The following is a 22,303-nucleotide window of genomic DNA, read 5'->3' on the forward strand; positions in this document are numbered from 1 at the left end:
ACTCACCCTCACATCTCCACGTTTAATTGCCTATCCTAGAAGCTCTAGAATGTGCATATAAGCTCACTGCCCCTTTTAGGAGGTTATTGGAGCAGCTGGAAAAAGAGAGAGAAATTCCAGTTGAGGAATCTATTCAACAGAACTTTGTGGGATGGGGCGGAAAGGGAGAGAGAAAAGGATAGGGGGGGGGGAAGAGAATGTGAGTGCAAAACCCAAAATATGCTAATGTTGCCGCAAATATGCTTTTGAGGAGATGAAGAGATCTGGGTTGCCCCTTGAGGAGAGGCACACAAAAGCAAAAATCCTGCAGATTATTTTGTTGTTTTTCCATGCCCAGTCACTCTTTAGGATGCACATTCAGACTCTGCCTCCAACAGACAGCTGCAGGAGACTGGACTGTGCTCTGCATTTCAATCAGCCCAGAGAGACTCCGGTGGAGGATGCTCCCCAATAGGAGAGGTCAAGCCCGAGTCAGCAGACGGTCTGCACCCAAACCCCTTGCTCTGGCAGCTTAGCTTTCACTGACCATATATGGAAGCCTGTTCTGACGGCAGCCGTATTCTGAAGAAGGCCAATTAACAGCAGCATGGATCTGCCTCCGCCTCCTTCCACGGGCTACTATGGAAAGAACCCCAACCCCTCTCTCAATCTCCCCCTCCCTCCTGCAGTTCAACCTACATGACAATGATTGACAGGAATGGCAACAGGTTAAGAGTGGTCTCTGCTTCGTGCACTGTTCTGAATTGACTGCTGTTTCTCACGGCCAGCAGAAAACTAACAATATATTTGGCACCTGCTTCATTATCGTATCTTCAGGGAATTTGAGGGCGGGGAGTGTAAGGAATGATTAAATAGTCTCACGTTTAGAGCAACATTCATATAAAGGACAGATGGGAGGAGAAAAGGTTTTGCACTGTATCTGAAAACAACCTCATTAAAAAAACAGAGGATTTTATCTGTCTGCTACCAGCACACATCTGCACATCAGAATGAAATAAATGGCCGGTTGATTAGACTAACCTTCACATTGGAGACCTCCAGATGTGACGGGTTTTAATTTTTCATAATTCCTAACATCAAGAAGTAATGTTATCAAGGAAAGAGAAAACCTAGAACGAAGGAGAAATTTCCTGACTGAGAACAATAAATCAATGGAACGGCTTGCCTCCAGAAGTTGTGAATGCTCCATCACTAGACCTTTTTAAGAAAAGACTGGACAGCCATTTGTCTGAAATGGTACAGGGTCTCCCCTGCTTGATCTGAGGATTGGACTAGAAGACCTCCAAGGTCAATTCCAACTCTGTTATTTCTCCCTCTTACAGCAGAGGAACAAGTTTCAATGCACAAGAGAAAAAAAGACACAAGTGTTTTGTACCGAACCACAAAGACATTTTATAGAGAATTACAAAACTTCAAGAATTTTGAAAACACCTTGTGATTAATAGTTATAGAATTTAAATTGTAAGGAAAAGCTCTGTAGAAATTACCTAATTAAAGTAAAAAAATTAATTAAATATGGATTCTTCACATTGAAGTTTTATGTTTGAGAGAGAGGTGGGGAAAACACAAAGCATAAGTTCCCAATTCTAATTCAACTGGTCTTAAAATTAAATCTTTGTTTTGTAGCAAACTGAAGACATATCTAAGTAGTGTGCTTAGGTTTTGGTTTTTATTTTTTCTTAATTTTTTTTTGGCACTCTCTGAATGCACTGGACTACTGAGCCAGTGTGGCCATGGTAGTCTAGCTAGCACACCTGGAAGGCGAAAGGCTGGGAAAAGATAATTTAGCGGGTCCAAACAAACAAGCAAACAAGCCTTCCACTGCATTGCTTACAGCAATTAATTTTCACTAATGCAAGATATTCCCAGAGGAGCAAAAGAGAATTAATCAGCATAGAAAATCCCTGATGCTTTTCTTTGGCACAGCTTACTCAAACTGCTTCTCAAACTACAGCTGCCTCTGATGGAAAAAATGCAAATGAAATCGTATTAAGCGCAAACTTCTTTAAAAAAAAAGCTTTAATAGCTCTCCATTTTTGTTATTTTGAAAAATGATCTAAGTGTCACAATCCAAGATATTAAGACATCAGGGTAAGGCAGAATACTATAATCTGGTTATGCTTTATTGGAAGTTACAACTGATTGTTATCTGGGGGAAGAAGTCTCGAGTTATGTTTGCAGAGCTAAAATGTTTAATTGCACTTATCCATTATACTCTCAAAATGCTTTTCCCCACCCATGCATCCAAATTTAAGTTGCACACAGCTTTGAGCAGAAATGATTTGGTGAGGCTTGCTCTTATGAAATCAGTTTGCTGATGCTACACAAATTCTGACTGGTGTCAAACTTGGAGAACACATGACAGTTGTACTACTTGCCCATATGTATTTCATCTTGATGCATATCCCATGAATCAAAGAAGATCCAACATAAAGTTGCTACGTGAGACCAATATCATGTGGAATATTAACACCATAAATTCCTGTATTGACCCCCACTTATATCAACTGATATTTTCCTTTCAAGCTGTTTTTGCCAATACTGTAGAACAGAGGCCCCCAACCTTTTGGGCACTAGGCACCAGTTCCATGGAGAGAGGTTTTTCCATGGACTGGAGGGGGCATGGTTTCATGTACTACCTGCATCCCATGGATGGGGCTTTGCTTGTTTGCGCCGACCAATTTCTGGCATGCCACGGACCGGGGGTTGGAGATCTCTGCTGTAGAATTGCTAATAATTCATGGGTAAATTACTAATTACTAATAAAATACCCATGTTATAAACTGAATACATGAAACAGACTAAATGCTGGGAGTTTTTCAAGGCTAAAGGAAAGGCAAGGGGGGGGGGAAGTGTTGCAGCTATGTACCTCAATTCTTCCCCTCCCCAACTTTTCATTGCTTCTGATCAGTTCCTGCCTTCCCCCATTGCAGCTGCTGAAGTCTTACTACTGCTGCTGCTGTGTAAAGGTCAAGCTGGCAGAGGCCACCCTGGAGAATCTCACTGGTGCCAGCAACTTCAAGGCAGTGGAGGGAAGGGTGTTGGGGAGTGGGGAAAAAATAAGCCTAATAGCGATTGACTAAGATATTCTCCAGCTGGGATCAGTTGCACCACAATTCCTGCTCTGGATAGTGAAAGAGGAAGAGGGAATGAATGTAAGGAGAGCCCCCCTCCTCTGCGCGCGCACACACACATATGATGTCATTTTTCTGGCAGCACCTGCTGCCACTGCTGGGACCAGAAGCCATGAATATATAGCATTCCTTCCTTTAAACATCAGCTCTCCCATACTTCTGGGAAGCACAAAGAGGAAAAAGAATGTATGGAAACCTGTCTGCTGACCGCAGCAAGAATTTGGCTAATGAGAGCACAGAGAACTGTGCTAGTTGTGTATAACTTTGGTGCGTGGTATAGAAGACCACGCTCATCTCTGGGAAATGAAAATTCAATCACCAAGGTCTCTTTTCATTTCTTTAGAAAATTCATCCTGTCCATACAATACAGTTAACTAGCAGCACTAAGGACATCTATAACTCAAGAAGTCTTATGGGATGACTTGGTAAAGATGGAGGAGTTCATTGCTGCAATGTTTCTCAACCTCATCAACTTTAAGCTATGTGGAATTTAACTCCTAGAATTTTCCAGCCAGCACATGTAGCATGGCTGGCTGGGGGATTCTGGGAGTTAAGGAAAACACAGCTTAAAGGGTGGTAAAGTTGAAAAACACTGCATTATTATAGAATTTTAAATCTGCTATCTGATGACTCCGCTCCCGCCCACCAAAATATATTTGGCAGACCTCCCCCACCCTTTCTCCACTTGTTTCTGCCCCCCTCGGATCTAAGCAGGAGAGGCATGGCCCCTGGGTTGAGTAAGGATACTCATCTAAAGGGACCCAAGAAATGGACCTTTTCTGTCACAGATAAGCCCTAACCCTGTTGATCTTTCAGAAAGATCTTAAGATCTAACAGTTTTTCTGGTACAAAGGTCAGGAGGGTTTGTTAATTTACTGTTGATAGGCTATGCTTGATTACTATTTTATGCTTTTTTAATTATAGATTTTTATTTTTATTTTTCTATCTGTATTTGGTCTTGTAAAGCTCAGAGTTGCCATGGTGAGATGGACACCCATCTAAATCAAATATACATTAATAAATGTATTACCAGTATTTAACCTTTTTCTGTTATTTTTCTTTGATATTCTAATGCTTTTAAACCCACTAGCAGCCTTCATATCTCTCTACAGAAAGAGATGCTCATTTTAAGTACTTTCTCCATCCCTGCAATTTTCGTTTGCTCAGCATCTAACAAGGGGAAGATACGGTACAGTATCACAGGTACCCAGGAAGACACCAGGATTTCATATAGCAAAAAGGTATCTCTCATAAGATCACTTAGGTAATGAATGGTTGTAATTAAATCCTAATTCCCATCAACTTCAGATGGGGCTGATGGGAGTACAGAATCATTTGAAGAATGGGAAAACTCTCTTGCAGTCAACTTAATGGACAAACTAGCTTAACCAAGTCACATACTGGGCATTCATCAAAGCAATTCTTAAGGTCATTCATGCTAGCATGAGAGATCTGCAAATGACAGATGCAAAATAAGCAGACATTCCAACCTCAAGCTTAGCAACAGGAAACCCAAGGGCCAATAGAGGAGGGTGCCATCAATTATTCCAATGAAAGTTTAGCAATTAAATTGAAAGGCTCAATCAAATCTTGCTAAAAAGTGTAGCCTAATATTTAAACAAGAATTTTAGAACCACAGTTGGGCACAATTTAGTGGAAAAAGTTGTTTAGTGTTTCAATTTATTTTCTCAAGCCAATGCCCACTTCAAAGCTGATTTCCTCCCAAAGTTAAAATATTTATAATTAAATTATTTAAATTGATAATTTATTTTCAAAAGGCTTCCACATAAGACAACCAAAGCCAAATGTGATGGTTTCAAATATAATCATTTTCCATGCTCATGCTTTCCCATTCCCGCCTACATTTCACATAAAGAGATAGTGGAGGTGTGGACATTTGTTATGGGTATGCACCAGAATCTGGGGAGTGTCAGGAGCTACAGTGGAAGCCTCAAGGCTGCAGGTTGTGCCAACGGTGTATAGGATTGTTTCCCAATAAACAAACAAAAAGAAAGGATTCTACACTGTGACCAGTTTTCTTGAAAAAACAACAACAATGAGATGCAAAACAAGCAAGCACACAAGAAAGAAACAGCTTTTACTCTCATTCTCTTCACTTCCTTATTGAAGTTTAATTCACATTATTGTGGAGCTACCAGTGTTAAGAAAATTGCTGGATAAACACTTGTGTTAAACTCAGCAGAATGGCTTCATGCCAAGCATAATGCTAAAGTTCCCCAGTTGTGAAATGAGCTGTTTTTACACACCAAAGTAACCACACAGCAGGCCTGTGGAGCCTGAAGACAGCTGACAGAGATGACTGTGGCCATCACCCTGTTGCACAGACAGCCACCCAAATACCAACATCTGTTGTGGCACAATTTACTTTTTACACAACATTTAGCAAAACAGTGTGTTACGACTGCAGCATCGTTAAAAGAGAAGGAACAACAAATAAATCGCTAAGACGAAAGTCTCATCAAACAATCCCAAAATTAAAGAGCAGTTTTTCTTGTGCAAGTTGAGCTTCAGCTTCAGATATTTTTTTTTTACTTCTCAAGTCTTAAGCAAGAGAACTGGTTTTATTATTACTTAAAAAAAGAAAAAGAAATGAGGATGGTGGACGGGTTGGGGAGAAGGAGGAGAAAAAGCGGGCAGAACCAAAATGCAAAAACCAGATTTCTATCACGTATGAAAAACATAATCCATCATTACAGTGAAAATTAGTTTGGAAGAGAATGAGGTTGATGCAATCGGCAGAAAAAAACAGATGTTGATGAGGTTCCAGCTTTCTCTTTGTAATTCTAAAGGATGAAAAGGATTATACTGTATGACTAGAAGCATTTACAGGGTGAGGGAAGGAGAGTTAGAAGAGAATAATGCTTGTTCTTTCACCAAAGATTTTAGTTTGTGAAGTAAGGAAGTTGCAACTTTAAAATTCTCTGTTTAGAAACAATGCATTAAAACAAAGAAGGAAACCAGAGCTTTTATCCACAGCTGTTGGGTAGGTGCCCAGCCAGGTAATCATTCAAGTACTCATGAGCGTTCGTTTGCACTCACAATACTGTCACAGAAATGGCCAAGGCAACCTACAGAGCAAGAGATAGGAAGATGGAAACTCTCCCTATCCTGACTGACCATGAAAGACCAGAGACCCTTCAAAACCTAATGTGCAAATGCATTCAGGTAGAGAAAACATGCTAATTCCATTTGAAGACTACACAAAGTATTACAGTCACAAACATCAAATGCACGCCAACATTTGATGTTCATGATTGTCTATTCAAATGGAATTTAACCTGGAAGCACTTCAGCACTCCCGACACAAATGTAGTAATATCCCAATTAACATCAGGACTACTAAAACATGTAAAAGCAGTTGAGACTGAAAAAACATGTGTGTTCTTGTTTATTTTAATTCTTTTCAAATATGATGCTATGGCAGAAGCATTCATAAATGTTTTGAGGTCAAAGTTTCTGACCCCAAATGCCCCCTTCTGATTGAGAAAAGATACTCCAACTGCACAACAGATGTTCGAATGGCTCATTCCAACATTGCACCACTTGGTAATAAGACTTCTGAAGTCAAAATATTTGGACCCCAAAACATTTTGCACACTATTATTGGATAGTCTATGCAAAGTAGAAAACATGGGTTACCAGATTTTCTTTATATCTGGCCCTAATTTTGTTTAAAAATCCAATCTCAAACCCAGCTTCCTTCTCCCCATTCTGTCTCCTTGACCTTGCTCTAAAAGAAGGGGGACAGTATACAAGCACCAAGGATATACAACAAAATGTTTATAAACATAATCATAAAAATAATGGTATCTTGAAGCTGCCAGCAATGTTCAAGCTGAAGGGATAGAGTTCACCTTTTTAGAACAGCAACATATCTTGTGATGAGGGATATCAATTGTTTTGAGATGAAACACAGCATTTCCTACAGAAAACACATACTCTATGATGTTCCTTGAATGTAAGCTTTGTCTTTGCTATAATAAAAATAATAAACATAGTACTGTAATAGGTGCTTTGGGAGCCACCACAAAACAACTGGAGCACCACTTGAACACAATCAACATTGACAAATTCACCATCGATCAAGTGCAAAAGGCAGCTTTACTCGGAACAGTTTATATCCTGCAACAATATCTCTAACACCATAAAAGTTAACATAATCATAAAAAGGTCCTTGATAGGCAGACAAAATGCTACATCCAGAACATCTGGCTGATTTTGCAATGAACCATAATAAAGAAACAAAATGGGGCAGCACCATGCAATTTCAGGCCAATTACCTGCTTACCAACAAATTTCAAATTGCTAACTAATGCGGTAGCTGATGCAGTCCAACAGCATCTTGTTCAAAACACAGCTGGAATAGTGTATGCACTCAAATAGAATTAAAAACCCTGCACAGAAAGACCAGAAAAATGATGACAATGAAACATGCCTTTCATCTGCAGTAATGTTGACAGACTCTATTTGCCAAGGAAAATAGGTGAATGCAAGTACAAGTACAGTATACCAGAGAGTTGAAAAAGAACAAAGTCACAGAAGAATATCCAAAGGACAATGAGCAAGCTGCACTGAATCCGATGTACTATGAAGGCTGACTGAATACTGGAGAGAACTCTGTGGATCAAACTGTTTTACAAGAAAGATCAAATAGAGAAAACAGACGTGACAAGACAAAGTATTATATGGTCAGTAAATTAAAAAAACAAACAGACAAAGTAGGCAACAAGACCTGTAAATGGCTAAGAGCAGGAAAATTGAAGAAAGAGACAGTGGCTAATTCTGGCTGTAAAAGACCAAGCCTTAAAAACAAACACATACAAAGTCAGAATCAAGAAGGCAGCATAAGACAGCAAATACCACCACTGCGAAGAAGCTGAAGAAACAATGGACCACCTAACAATGGCATGACAAAGTAGCAACAATGGTGCACTTGGAAGATCTGCAAAAAATACCATTTGCCTGCAAGCAAGAGCTGATGAGATCACAAAATAGACAAAGTAATGAAATGAAGAAGCCAAAGGGATCTGGGACTTCAGAATTCAAAAAAGACAAACACCTGCCTAGTAATACTGCAGGCTTTAAAAATTGTTGATGAGCAAGACAAGTAAGTCTGGGCATTGGACATGGCAATAACTGGAGACAACAAAACAGGAAAGAAAAAACTGGAAAAAATATACAAAATACAGTATATAGACCTGCAAATAGAAATACAAGAACTGTGAAAGCAGAAAGAATAACAAAATAACAGAGTTGGAAGGGACCTTGGAGGTCTCCTGCACAAGCAGGAGGCCCTATACCAGGGGTAGGCAACCTCGGCTCTTTTATGACTCATGGACTTCAACTCCCAGAATTCCTGAGTCAGCTATGCTGACTCAGGAATTCTGGGAGTTGAAGTCCATGAGTCATAAAAGAGCCGAGGTTGCCTACCCCTGCCCTATACCATTCCAGACATGTGGTTGTTCAATCTCTTCTTAAAAATCTCCAGTGTTGGAGCACCTACAACTTCTAGAGGCAAGTTGTTCCACTGGTTAATTGTTCCAACTGTCAGGAAATTCCTCCTTAATTCTAGGATAACACCAATAGTAATACAACATCTGGAGCACCATTTGAACACCATAAACATTGACAAAAGCACCATCAATCAATTGCAAAAGGCAGCTTTACCAGGAACAGCTTATTTCCTGTGTTATCTTTAATATTATTAAGCAACAACAGCTGCCTATTCCAGGTCTTTGGGAAAGACTTGATAGGTGGACAAAAATGACAAATTTGTGTCTTAACATCTGGCTGATGTGAGACCAATAATAATAAAAATAAGGCTTTTCAAAATACCAGTTAGGATGTGAGCTGTTCAAATTTGAGGAGAGAATCTGATTGCAGAGGGAAGGAAGGTACTGATACAGAGAAGGCATGCTTCTTAAATTCAGAGAGATGGCATTTTTATTTGATGGAACCCGCTAGATTATTGCAAAAGTACTACAAAACCTGATTTTTTTAGTGTATTTTGGCAGCTGAAATTTCACCATGAGCATACATGGTGGTATTGATGAAGTTCAATAAGTTTATCCACTATTTTAGAAATGAACAGCATAAATTGAAATAATAATTAAGTAACAGCCCACTTCATCACAACTTTTTCTTGCAATGGATTGCAGTCAATTAGGTTTATGCCACAATACATCTGTTAACCTTCCAGCTGCTTAAAGATTCCATTGACTGTGTTGCAAGAAACAACCAATAAACAGAGACCTCAGTCTGGTTCTGTTAGGTCTGCAGAATTCTGATTCAAATGGCCTTAAGAAAAACCCAAGTTTTGCAAAGGCATTTTAACTAATATAGAGCCATGGTTTTGCCTAAGCCTTCTTGCTATACATACAGTTCATTAATAATGTCTATGTTGCGGACAAAAATATCCACTGAGGAAGCACATTAATCGACAGTGGATAAATATGAATGTAAACAGTAATGGATTCTGCACTGCTGACCGCCAGTATTTGCACCAGCTTGTATTCCAACCACAGAAATCCATGATAAAACACTAGCAGAGAATATAGTAGTATAATATGAAAAATACGTACAGATACGCAACACAAATGTGCATTTCTGAACTACCACAACCGGTTGTAGGCCATTTTACATCTAAAATGGAGCATGGAAAAATGAAGACTTTGGGACCACAAGAAATCTGTCCAAAGTTACACCCAGCTAGCCAGACTATGGAACAAATCACTCACCAGGGTGAGGTACCAGAGGGCAAGTTTGTGAGGAAGCAGTCTCTTCGACAATTGGCAGCGGTGCAGAAAAAATGCTGTGTAACTATGGAAACTCCAACATACGTCAAGAGGGCATTACATGAAACAGGCTTTATTTAACTCACTTTTACAATACAAGAACTCATCAATCTTCCATTCATACATATATACACTTCAAGGCAATGGTTCCAGCACTGTGTCCACTACACATAAGTCTGCTGCAAAAGATGGTTAAATAATGCCTTGAAAAGCTAAGCTTGGTTGAAGGGTGCAGCATTAATCCCTCTCTGCTTCCGTCAGAGCTTCACCCCAGGCCTAGCAATAAATCTCTCATGAACTCAACAGATTCAAGGTCAGAGTTCAGATGCTGCTATTACTACAGATGTGAAAGATGCTCTCATAATGACTATGATTAGCTACTGCAGACTCTAGCCATATTTACATGTCTTTCTCCCTCCTTTATACAGTAATGGATTTTTCACCCATGTTTGTCAACCTTTGAAGGCGAAGGCACCTACATAGTGTTTTCATAACAGTCTTGTCTGATCTCAGACTCCTTATTTCCTACCCTGATGGATTCAGCCTCACACCTTCCTAGCAGGCTATGAGCAGTAACATTATCCCAAGAACACTTAGATTGTTTTGATGAAGCTTTGCCAATGCTGACAAGCATGGGAAAATTTTAGAGGATCTCATTCTTATCTCCAAAGCACAATCCCACTCCTGATCTCTAACAGAGAGAGTGAAGTGACTGGGATCAACATTAATGAGGATCTCCCATGTGTGCAAATATGTGTGGTCCTGGTCCTGGTCCTGGGAAGTGACTGGATATTTCTTTTTCTACGTAAGCTGAAGTAGGTTTCCAACTGGAATCCAGAAATGGAAATTTTTGCCTCAGTAATCAAATCCCAGAGGAAAGAGCCCCTGACCAACACATAAACAGATAACTTCTGTGGCGTCCACAAGAATGAGAGGGCTAACTAACCAAGCATTCTGGGATGAAAACAAAACAGGACTACAAGCATGCCTGAAAATAAGTTACTAGGCTTCAGAATAAGATGAAGTGCATCTAAAAGGATTGTCATGTACAATATAGGTGTATAAAGGAAAGTGAGAAGCAGGAAGGAGTCCCTTAAGAGCGATACAGGATAAGACCATTTAAAGGTGGCTTCTTTTGGGGGCAACTCCTTCTCCTTAATTGGTTTTGAAAATATAAAATAAAAATCTAGATGCTAGACTGAAATATTTATTTATGATGTCAATATATATAAAGTATTTAAAAATACTGAAAGCCAACTTTAGAGCCAAATAGGTCAATGATAAGATGTTAACTACTAAATTTTATTACTAAAACTAGACAGATAAAGTTTACTCTATGGCTGTTTATACAGGTAGTTTTTGAGCCCCAAATTTCTGTTGCTATGAGAGACATTTGTTAAGTGAGTTTTGCCCTGTTTTATGACCTTTCGTGTTACAGTTCTTAAGTGAATCACTGCAGTTATTAAGTTAGTAACAAGGTTGTTACATGAATCTGGCTTCCCCACTGACTTTGTCAGAAGGTTTCAAAAGGTGATCATATGACTCTTGAGACACTGCAACGGTCATAAATATGAGTCAGTTGCCAAGTGTCTGAATTTTGATCATGTGATCATGAGGATGCTGCAACGGTCATAAGTGAAAAATGGTCATAAGTTACTTTTTCAGTGTTTGAATGGTCACTAAATGAACTCTTATTAAGTCGAGGACTATCTGTACTTGTCAAAAGAGGCAGTTGCCACTGGAAACAATTTTAATGCATTCTCCACTTTTGCAAAAATACTCAGACGGAATACAGTTGAGAGTTTATTAAATCTTTTGCCTTCAGTTTAACATCCAGCATTCATAAGATCAGGCTAACACTGCTGCTCCAAGAAAAATAATAAGCTCTTTTCTTGAATGATGCAGGAAAGCCATAAAAATTATAGTACAAGACCAAAACCATTAGCAGCATGTTTATGTTCAAATTAGCAACACTGTATGAATGGCCAGCTTCATTTTAGCAATGAATGTTTGCATTGTCATTTGCTTTTTTATATTAAAAAAAAAAGAAAATATGCTATTCTATTCTACTGTGTTTTAATACTGGAAAAAACTGTAACAGAGGAAGGAATTGTTCCAGCAGTTAGAAACCTACAAAATTCTTACCATAACTTTGGCACAGTGCATTTTTTAGCATCACAACAGGCCATTATGCTGCATGATTTGCTTTTTTCTTCGTAAATTTACCATCCTCTCTTTACTCCAAATGTTAGTTTTATTTTTCTTTATTAAGTTAGAAGATGGGGAGAAGGACCAATTTTACTTGTTGTTCCTTGCACTGTGCTTGTCTGCGTCTGCTCTAAACTTGTGCTTTATTGCTATCCTTGGAATAAAGAAAGAAACCAATGTAAATTTCAATCTGGATGATCACAAACCATTCTTGGCTTATTTACAACCATTCAAAACATTTAACCAAGTCACAGAAATATGACTGAGGCCACAGTCTAAAGTGAAAAAGCCATTCAAAGAGCAAAGCATTATGCACACTAGGAGCAGTAGCATTATTCAGAATGCACATGCATGCTTCCTCTATCTAAAGCAGAGCGGACCAAACAATATCTTGGGTAATTCCTGGCTTCTTCAAAATCTGGAATTTGCCTCTACCAATTTTCTGCATGCAACTTGGGATTTGGGAGCAGATCCTGGAATTGGATGTGTTTTCTATACTTGAATACAATTAAAAAAGTCTTCTACTGAAAAAATCATTTTATTTGCATAGTCTCCCCCAGCCTTACAGCTTTTTTTTTATTAAAGAGTTTTACAAAAAAATTTTTTTACAATACATATCCCCAAAACCCACCCGCCCCAAACCACCCCCCTTCCCCCCCCTTTCCAGAGCTGAATACAGGGTTATAGATATAATAATCATATTCTAACTAAGATTATCCATTATAAAATTAATCAAATTCATAATGTGCTTTAACTCCCCTTTAACATAGATACATTCAAATTATTAAAAACATAATAATAACTTAAAAAAATATAATCAATACTAATACTAGAATTAATAACAATCTAAAATCTACTCATAAGCTAAATGGAACTTTTCAGTCCCATATTTATTCTGAATATAATCTATCCATCTCCTCCAAACTGAAATATATCTTTCTTGCGAGTGATCCTTCAAATAAGCAGAAATCTTAGATATTTCTGCAAGATTCGATACCTTAAGTACCCATTCTTCTATAGCAGGCAAACTATCCTTCTTCCAATATTGTCCCACCAGTAACCGTGCTGCTGTTATCAAGTTCAACATCAAATTGATTTCTTTAGTATCATAATCTACAAAAATACCCAATAAAAACAATTGTGGAGAAAACTTTATCTTTCTCTTAATATTTCCACCAAATTTTAATCCAAAAAGCTTTTATATTTCTACAAGTCCACCACATATGAAAATAAGTAGCATCTAAACTACCACATCTCCAGCATTTAGACTGGAGGTTAGGATACATGTTAGACAACTTTTGGGGATCCAAATGCCATCTATAAAACATTTTATAAAAATTTTCTCTTAAATTTTGATCCTGATTAAATTTAACATTTCTGACCCAGATTACCTCCCAAGTATCCAACGGAATTGGTTCCTGTATGTTTTGTGCCCACTTTATCATATAATCTTTAACTAATTCCGTCTAGCCTTACAGCTCTTGAGAACCTTACAGCTCTATGTACTTTAATTCCCAGAATTCCCCAATAAGCTTAGTGTAGAAGATAAAATTCATGAATCTGATGTCCAGATTTGGAAAACTGCACGAGACTGTTTTCCCTTTTTTATCATCTGCCTACAAAATACTGCTTTTTGAAAATATTTATAATATTCATTTTCTACTTTTCTATTGTGGAGTCCCAAGCGACAGAATATGAAGTGATAGCTGATCTGCTATCCAAACCTAGTTTTTTAACATGAAGAAGTTCCTGTGCCATTCTAGATCCTTCAAACTATAGAAATATTGTTGTTATAACACAGGAGGAAATGTGCATAGCAAGATTTATTCTTTGGTTTCCAAAACACTCTACTGGTTTTTATTTCTGTACAGATTATAGTAAGAAAACATACGCCATTAAATCCATACTGGGGGGAAACACAGAAAGACAATAGGTGCATTTACAACTCCAAATTTAGACTGATTTAATTCATTTAGAACTGTAAATTTATTTTCGACAAGGACTGAACATTCTCAGATTTTATTTCAGTATTTATTTATTTAAAAAGTTATACAGCTGGTCACCTTACACAGCACAACTCCTGGTGGCTCAAAACCTTAAGTCTCTCTCTCCCCAGAATCTGGCATTTCAATCACAGTCTCCCAATACGATCATCCCCAAGCTCAACCTTGCCCTATGATCCCAATGCTTAAGGGAAAAGCCAGCTTTTTATAGTTTTTAATTATCTAAAGGAGAGAATATACGTAACTTGGGCTTGAATGTGGAGTGCTTGCAGACATTTTGTTAACCGATTAAGCATCATCATCAGTGCAAGTGTGAGGTTTGCTGCCTGTTTATATAAGTAGCTTGCCCTGTCAGTGTTGATGGAGATCTGGTTTTTCTCCTTGGTAGTTCCTTGATTAGGGTTGTTGTTTTTTCTGCTTGATTGTTTTGCAGATGTTAAACTCTGCTTAGCTGGATGTTGGCTGTTGGAGGGGCTGTGTTTTGGTCAGTTTTTCAGGAATTCCCTACTGCAGACATGTCAAACACAAGGCCCGGGGGGCGGATCCGGCCCGCAAAGTGGTTTCATGTGGCCCGCGAAGCCATCCTGGAAACAGTGAGGGAATGGCCCCCATTGCCTTGGCCAGAGGCAGAGACCCTCCTCCTGCCAGAGACCCTCAGATCTGTCCCATTCCTGCCCAGGCCCCCATAGGCACCCTTGATGCAAACGATGTATAGCTGGCCATGCTCACCCAGTAGGCTATATGCACTCTAGCCATGCCCACCCAGTAGGCCACGCCCACCCTGGCCATACCCACCTGGCCCCCTGAGGGCAACCGCAATGCTGATGTGGCCCTCAATGAAATTGAGTTTGACACCCCTGCCCTACTGGATCTATTAGTTTATTTACAAAGTTTTGGAGAATTTTAATTGGTTTGTATGCTAAGGTGATGCCATGTGGTTGTAATAGTCTGTTGGTTATTTCTCAGATGATTTTGATGCCTGGTAGTCTGGCACACAAACCAACTGAAGCCTTCCAAAATATCTTAAGTAAATCAAAAGACCCAGTAGCCCAAGAAGAAAAAAACAGGAATCATCTACAATATACAATGTAAGGACCGTAACAGTGGCTATGTAGGACAGACTGGCAGAAAATCAGTAGAATACATCTGTCTGTATGTTGGTGGGTAATTTGTCTGAATGTAAAGCTTCCAGGAATTCCCTAATGTGAACGACCAGCAGTCAGAAGACACAATGAAAACACATGGACAGACTTAACAGTTTCATCTGAGAAACTGTGAGCACCCTAGACCAAGACAATTCCAAAAACACTAGGGAATTCCTGGAAGCTTTGCATTCAGACAGATTACCCACCAACAGACTGATAGAAATAAACCATATTACACAGCATTCAAAAGAGACAATACCAAGCTAAAAAGGAAACAGAAAAGTTTCCTTTTTAGGAAATAAAACTAAGACTAAACTAAACCAAACTAAGACTCTTTTGGTGAAGAAACTACAATTGTCTTCCTCACACCAAATCAACAGACACTCATGTTATCTCACAGACCAATGGAAAAATGGCTGGCCTCTACCACAAGCTTCAGGGGTTCTTTGTTATTCCTTTTGTGAGTCAGTGTGGGTACATAATGAACTTTAGATGATTATTCAGTTTATCTGAGCTTCCACTGCATATGCCACAAGCTGAGTAACAGCTGGATTTCCTTGCATCGTTCTCTTATAAACAGCATATAGTAACAATAAAACTGGCTTTCTTAGTCTCCTATAACTACTTTCATGTTTTAAAATGCTTTCCGTATTTACTTCTCTATTCAAAAACTTCCCTAATTGTTATAGCACTCTGCCCTTAACATTTGTGGTAAATCTGTTGAGCAGTATATTTTGAACCCCACCTTTTGCAAGCCCTTTTGTTTTGCAAGCCATATGTAAGCAAAACTGTACAACAAATATTAACAGAATACAAAATAAAATTTCAGCTTCCCTCAGTTCTCAGAAAAGAGAACTTTTAAAAAAATGTCCTGGATGAAGGTAATTTTGACCTGGAATGTGAAAAAAGAAGCAAAACAAACTTTTCCAGGATTGAATTGCACAATTATGGTACGACTTCAAAGAAGGCCTATGTTGGCATACTTTAAGCAAAGACAACATATAAAGCAGAAACACCAGCAAATTTATATGGGAGTAAAGAGTCCTGTAGCCAACACAGTTAAGTCTATAAATGTCAATTAAATTGGGTTAAAAGTCAACTAGGAACCACAGAATTTCCTGCAAATGGTTTTGGACACTGTATGTGGTCTTTGACAGTCAATACCTTAGAAATAATCACTTACTGTATATACTACAGTTAACTGGACAAAACAAAAGTACACACCACCATGGAGAAATCATTCCTGTTCAGAACTGGTAAACTAGCTTGAGCTGTAACAGTTTATATCTAGTTTTTGCCAAACCACCCAAAATTTGAAAATGCAGTCTCAGAATTAAGGATATCCAGACGTTTTCTCTGCATAGGACATTTAGCCTTTTGCAGTAACCATGATGAATGACTTCTCTTCCCACCTAAGAACAGAAATATACAAAACACACTGAGGGCTGATATTGTTTCAATGTTTTAGGTTGCCCTTTATTTCTCATTTTGGATTTGTTACACTTTAGTGTATTAATAGAAATATATATTTTTTTAAAAAGGAAAAAAAATAAGGCAAATGAACTGGTCACTCTCCTTTACCCAATAGTAAATCAGATATTTCTTGGATTTTTATGGTACTTCTTGAGGCAAGTACCTCAAGAAGTACCATAAAAATCCAAGAAATAAGAGGGGGGCTTGCATAAAAATGTTCTAAGATACAAAGTATAAGCTGAAATGCATTGAGCCCCATCATCAAACCATGAGCTATTTTTGGGGGGGGGGGGTGTAGAAAAATGCTTCTTCTCCTACCATGTACCAAACTTTCTCACTTTGAGCAGCCACAAAAACATTGCTCCCTTGCTTTCTTTGTACTACAGAACTTACACCACGTGCTTTCATGCCTTACGTATAAAACACAAGAAGCAGAGGAAGTCAGTTGTAACTGCTGCTGCTATTGCAATCCCAAGTCATTGCAATAAGAGTCACAAGGCTACTCAAAGTCCATTGAAAACTGAACAGTTCATTCATAAGATCTGCAAACTGTTGGCCTGAGGTCAGAGAGATGACTAGTTTTTCCACGAGCAAAACATCTGCTATCCTGGAAGTAGCACTTCCTTTAAGCGACTGACTCATGGCATTGCCAGGAACTACCAAGACAGACACAGAGGAAGGAGTCTCATTTCATTTCTTCATTTAGTGCAGGCAAAAGGTATATAGGAGGAGGCCACAGTGGAAACTTCTTACACTGGCACACAGAAAGTTCTACAATATATTTGGATGTTCAACCCACCCATTGCTCCTAGCTTTGTAGAAAATTTCCATCCCTGCAGTGGACACCAGGCAATTGTCAAGCCTAGGCATCATTAGAAGCACTGAACTTAATTAATTAATTTGAAGGCCTAAAATCAATGGCTCTTAGGAGACAAACCGAGAATCTATTTACTTCCTTAATGCAAAACTTCAAAATTGAACTTCAAAGAGAAAGAAAGCTCTATGCAAGAACCCTTGTGAAAAAGACAACTTTCTCATTGTTTTAATGAAATCTTAGCTTGCTGGGGAACACCTTCACCCCAAAAAAAAACTTCAGCACAAGCATCAGAGCCTTTTTTGATGTTCCTAGAAATTCTTCAATTCTGTATTGGGAAGGTGATTTACCAAGGTACAGAATAATTATTTTGATTTCCAGATTTGTTTCTCTTCATATTAACTTACCTGACCTTCATCAAATACAGACAATGTAGCATCCTCCAAGCATCTGTCAGATTTATATCCTGCTTCTTCTAACAGATTGTCAAAGTATGTTTTATGGGTACCTCTCTATTTTATCCTATAACAAGAAACTATAAAGTAACTGGGCTGAAAGAGTCACTAGCTTGCCCCAAAAAAGTTTCAATGGCTGAAGATGGATGGGGAATGTGAGTCTTCCTAGTCTTTTTAACTATTATCCTACACTATTATCCTACACTTTTTAACTATTATCCTACACTATTATCCCACATGCCTCAGCCACCTCAGCTGGTGGCCAAAGACGGCAACAGTTGCGCTTCAAAATATCCAGAGGCTACTCAATTACACTGTGCACATAATATTAGAAATACTTAAGTATTTTAGAACTTGAGCTACTTGTAAACCATCTTTAATTCCCTTTTTACGACCCTCTATTCCCTTATATCAGGGGTGTCAAACTGCCAGCCCGTGGGCCAGATGCGTCACGCCAAAACCACACCCACCCCATTGCCAGCAAAGGGAAAAAAGTCGTAATACGTTGCAACATGTCACGTGACATCACGAGTTTGACATCCGTGCCTTATATGTACATAACTCTAGCTGAATAACTCTTGCTAAATTTAAGCAACCGCTTCTGCTGCACAGAAGATAACATGAAGATCCTTTTGTCTGATTATGTGCCATTAAATCAGTGTCAATTCTTAACAACCATGCAGATAAGATTTTCTCCAGGAGGATCTGTTGCCAATCTCATTGGCCACGTCTTCCAATGAGGCACGCATTGATCCACGTTGCTGCTAGTTGTTCTCTTCTCTGTCCTTCCATTTTGCCCAACATTACAGACTTTTCCAGAAAGCTGTATCTTTGAGTAATTATCTGAAGTATGATCATTTGAGACTTTGTATCTTTGTATGAGAACTCTGGGTTGATTTGTTCAATGATCCATTTGTCTGTTTTCTCCATTATCTGTAATATTCTCAAGAGACTTCTCTAACACCAAAGTTCAATAGTATTAACACTCTTTCGCTTCTGCCTCTTCAAAGTCCAACTTTCACTTACACAAAGTATTATCGGAAAAGCTATTTCTTGCACAATTCTAATCTTAGTAACTATGGACATCTGAGCATTTTTCCCAAGGACATAATTCCTATTCTACCAATAGCAATTATTGGTGGTGTATTACTTGATGTTGCTTCCTGCCCTGTTGATAACTGACCCTAAAAGGCTGTTCTGTGAAGCAAATAAGGACGATGACGATAATGATGTTATCCATTCAGTCATATCCAACTCTTGGCGATTCTACGTCTTCCAATCTTGCACTACTTCTTTGAGTTGTTCTATGCTCTGGCTGGTGTCTTTTTGGTATTATTTGAACTTCCAAGTCCAACATGCATTAGCTTTAATGTCTCACGTTCTTCCTTTTCTAAAGCCAACTTCAACATCTGGTTTCTCCCTTTCCATGTAAAGCTCTAAACTGCATTGGATGATCATAAGCATTAATTTGCTAGCATGTGAGAAGGTCTCTTATCCAACTGAAATCTGCGAACCACTAAGGCAAACTTAAAATTCAGATATAGCATCCATTCATATGCTAGAATTCACCTTATGTTTTTAATGCATCAAAATAAATTCAAGGAAGCATGGGGAATTTACCCCCCCCCCCAAAAGTTATATGTTTTCATTTCCTTTTAAAAATGAAGGAAGAGAAAATGTTAAGAAATACATGTATTTTTACTGTAGATTTTCTTTTCGCAAGCTTCTCTTGTTGTAATTATAGCCTGAATATGTTTCACAAGCTCACAGTATCAGACACTGGTTTTGGAAACATCCTGTGGTTAGTTTACTTAAAACCTTTCAAAGCCACTTTTTTTTTCCTCTCCATTCTCCATTTATTTTTAAACTGCCACTATTGTGAACGGAAAGACACTATTAAAAAGACACCCTCCCAAAAATGCAAAACAAAAATAAAAGCAAAGGGCACAATCCTGGTATCTTCATACACGAATTAAATTATGGTATAAGTCAGTAATTGTTAAAACCTCCCGCACAACAAAGCGGTCAGCAGTCAAGCTGAGAAAAAACAGCGTAGTTTAGTATAGAGAATGCTGGATTAAGACAAGATCTGGGTTTAAATACATTCTCAATCCTGAAGATTAACTGACTCTCAGTTATGACCTACATAATCTTGTAGAAAGATATGCTTTGCAAGTTCTCAAGTGTTTTTTTATCCTCTGTGAATGATATTTCTGGCTTTTTTCATCCTTTGTGGGTGTTTAGGAATTGCTTTCAAATATTCCTTGGTAATGTTTTTGAGTTACTTTATTGTCAGAGGTGGTGAAAGGTGCTACTGCTGTTACGTTTTCAGTTATGTGTTTTTTCATCACTGTGAAGCATCCAGGATGCTCATTCTTCCCAATCTCAAAAAGGCTATGAGAAGTGTTTTATTGTAATAGCTTTCTCCTTAGGGTTTAAGTGAAGCCTTAAATGCCAGGGAGATCATCTGCTGGAGAGACTGTAGAGCAAGGGTGTCAAACTCGCAACGTCATGTGACATGGTGCGACATATCACGACTTTTTTTCCATTGCCAGCAATGGGGTGGGCGTGGTTTCGCCATGACGCATCCGGCCCACGGGCCGGCAGTTTGACACCCCTGCTGTAGAGCAAGGAAGAACCTGACATGAACACCTGTCCCTTGACCTCTTTGTTATTAAATAAGTAACAGCAATTGGGCCTGTATGTAACACTGAGCTTTACAAACAAGATGGGGCAGCTGTGCAAAGCTGCCACCCCAGCCATAGCTGCTACTTGCAACAGGAGTTGCACAGAAAGACTTCCAAATTCCATACCAACAATGTCTGAGAGAATGCTACCTTGTCAAAGTACCTATTTATTTATTTCAGTCACCTGTTTTTATTTTCAAAGTATCTCTAGAGTATGCATGCGACCTAGAGGCTCTCTTAGGAATAAAAATTACATTGCTGGTGAATGGGGTTTTTTTTGCAGCACAACAGCTTGTCTTTAATGAATCTTTTTGAGGAAGATTTTGAGGAAGGAGGAGACCTGATGTACAAAGAAGGACATAGGAACAGTGGCAATGTGATCCGGGGTTGGGGGAAGTTAACATCACTTCCTTGCCATGAACAGATAACTCCCTCTTGGCTCTAATTCTACAGAATTCTCTCTGTAGTCAACACCCACTGCAAAGGAGAAGGCTCTATTTAATCAGCCTATTCCAAATCACTGATGAATCCAACAAGGCAGGAGTGGGGAACTATGGCCCTTTTATGACTTGTGGAATTTAACTCCCAGAAATCTTGAGCTGAACATGGCTAACTCGGGAATTCTGGAAGTTGAAGTTTACAAGTCATAAAAGGGCCATAGTTCCCCACTCCTGCACTAAGGTATCAGAGAAAGCTTGGAATTATTCCTGAGGTGCCTAGTCCAGTTGAGGTCTTGGTTGCAACTTGGAATAAGCATGTGACAAGGGACTCAGACTGGATAATCCCTATGTGACCTTTCTGTGTTTCTGGATCTCATAGAGTGCCCTAGTTTACAGAATAGCTCCAGGAGAAGAGACAGCAGAAGTAATGCCCAGAACATTGCTGGAGGAAAACTAGGATCAAAGCCAACCGAGCACAAGTGAGAACCTTTGTTAGGAGTTATCTTGTGGTGGTAAGAGTGGTGAAGAATAGCCTACTTCTCCACTTTTATGGCACTTGCAGATAGCTGGGCCAGCAACCTAGTAGGCGACTATGTCTCTTCTGGGTAAGTGGATTGCTTGGAAGTATACCCACTTTTTTTCAAGATAAGAAAAGGAAAAGAAAATTCTGGGGTTCTCGAGAATCATCTGAAGGGCGAAAGGGATGGCAAACAGCAATGTCACAAGCTTGCTTTCTGCTAAATGTGGTTACTGTGACTTGTCAATTTGCAAAAATGAGCATGATATTCTCAAAACTTCAAACGCATCCTCTGAATTAAAAAGAATCACCGAGCTATGCTTTCGAAGCCCATAAAAATAAGCACTCCAATTTCTACAGAAAAAATCGTGCACAAAACAGGAAGCCTCATTCATATATCTGTGGCTGCCAGCTTTGATAGATGTAACCTGTTTATTACAGTAGTGCTAACAACACACAATTTTCTTGAAACTGTAACAAGAGGCAAATATTCCTTTCTATCCACTTGATTACCATTTCTTATTTGGGGGAGCATTTATCTAAACAACCTCAGCAGTATCTCACTTCAACTTCTGAAGACTGGTATTCTACTATTTTACTGGGCCACTGAAA

The 22,303-nt window shown here is 38.8% G+C and overlaps 1 protein-coding gene across 1 annotated transcript in view; it reads right to left on the reverse strand.

Annotated features, from left to right (window-relative positions):
• AKT1 (AKT serine/threonine kinase 1) overlaps positions 1-22,303 on the reverse strand; it is a 118,327-nt gene that overhangs the window by 61,019 nt on the left and 35,005 nt on the right. The window lies entirely within an intron of this gene.

The sequence above is a fragment of the Vipera berus genome (genome assembly GCF_964194415.1).
Source record: "Vipera berus genome assembly, chromosome: 1".
In the NCBI taxonomy this organism is placed as follows: Eukaryota; Metazoa; Chordata; class Lepidosauria; order Squamata; family Viperidae; genus Vipera; species Vipera berus.